The sequence below is a fragment of the Colobus angolensis genome, unplaced genomic scaffold (assembly GCF_000951035.1).
Source record: "Colobus angolensis palliatus isolate OR3802 unplaced genomic scaffold, Cang.pa_1.0 Scaffold11, whole genome shotgun sequence".
Taxonomy (NCBI): domain Eukaryota; kingdom Metazoa; phylum Chordata; class Mammalia; order Primates; family Cercopithecidae; genus Colobus; species Colobus angolensis.
In genome coordinates, this window is record NW_012112030.1 from 8,559,846 (window position 1) to 8,561,396 (window position 1,551).

Genomic DNA, 1,551 nt, shown 5'->3' on the forward strand with positions numbered 1-1,551 from the left:
AAAAAAAAAAAAAAAAAATTTAGAAGAGTGTGAAGTGGCAGAACCAAGGTAAAGAGGGCCTAAAGAAACACTTTGATGGATTAAGATTGGAATGAAGTTTGGCAGAAGAGAAACTTTTCATATCCATCTAAGTCAAAGTATCTGGTGAGGAGTAAAGAGTACAAAGCAGTAAAAGTCTCTGTGGTAGTCCGGGGCGGACTGTTCAGTGGACTTCCTTCACTGCAGGAAGATCTTTGCAAATATCGGTGGGGGGGAGTTTCTACCACAGATGCATTCTAAAATGGGCGCCTGTGGGCAAGGCATTCGCAATGAATTGAAATACTGTGCATGACTTACTTGTTTTGTTTGCTCTGAATTTCGTTGCTGCTTATTATGGTACCTTTGTGTGAAGGATAATTTAGAGGAAGTAGAGACATAAGGGAAAGGAAAGGAGAAAGAGGTACCAGAATAGGGAGGCAAATGGTTGAGCGGGGCCGTACCCGTTCCTATTTGTTATGAGTTGTGCCTCCCACTTGGGACTAATTCTCCATTAACATCGTGTTTTCCCAATGGCACTCTCTAGGGTGGCTTAGGATAGCAGCTCTGTCCGAGTCAGCTCATGGACGCTGTTCCAGCTCAGAGGAGGACTTCAGAAGCAAGCTGAAATGGAACTGGTGTACCAGTAGGGGGTAAGAAGGAGAGATTGCAGTCATCCTCAAGGATGTCTCAATTTTCCAAATAGGCAGTGGTCTCTGGCCTGGGGTTTGTGGACCCCTGAGGAATATGCATATTTCTGGGGAGACTAAAAAGGTTAAAAACCACTGCACTAAAGCTTAACTGCCGTCTCTAATGTATGTGCATAATTATGCTTTGCTAGGGTGGGAAGAAAGGACACTAGTGAAAGAAATGTGGACGGGTGTGTCTTCAGGTATATTAACAGGTCCAGAGCACGGAGTCCAAAGCAGAAAATGCACAGATGCTATTGCAAAAGGCAGGAGGCACAGAAACCAATGTGATCCACCAGTAAATAAAAACAAGGCATGTAGGTTTGCTCTATTAGTCAGTCATTCCTGTGCGCTCCTGTCCTCTAAGCTGAGATAGTGAGGTCGTGCTGCTGAAACCCTTACAGAAGTATGTTTTAATGTCCTAGGACTACTGAAACAAAGTACCAGGAACTGAGTGACTTAAAGTAACAAATTTATTCTCTCATGGTCCTGGATTTTAAGATGTCCAAAATTAAGGTGTGGGCGGGGCCATGTTCCATTTGACACCTTTAGAGAAGAGTCCTTCCTGACTTCTTAGCCAGCATTGCCCCTTGGTTGCCTGCAGTCATCGGTGTTTCTTGGCTGTAGCAACATGGCTCCAATCCCTGTCTCCATCTACACATGGCCTTCTAGCCCATGTATCTTTGTGTCTTCACAAGGCCTTCTTATAAGGATACTAGTTACTGGATTTAGGGTGCACCCTAATCCCCCATGGCCTCATCTTAACTAATTACATCTGCAAGAATCCTATCTCCAAATAATGTCACCTGAGGTTCTGGGTTGATATGGTTCAGCTGTGTCCCCACCC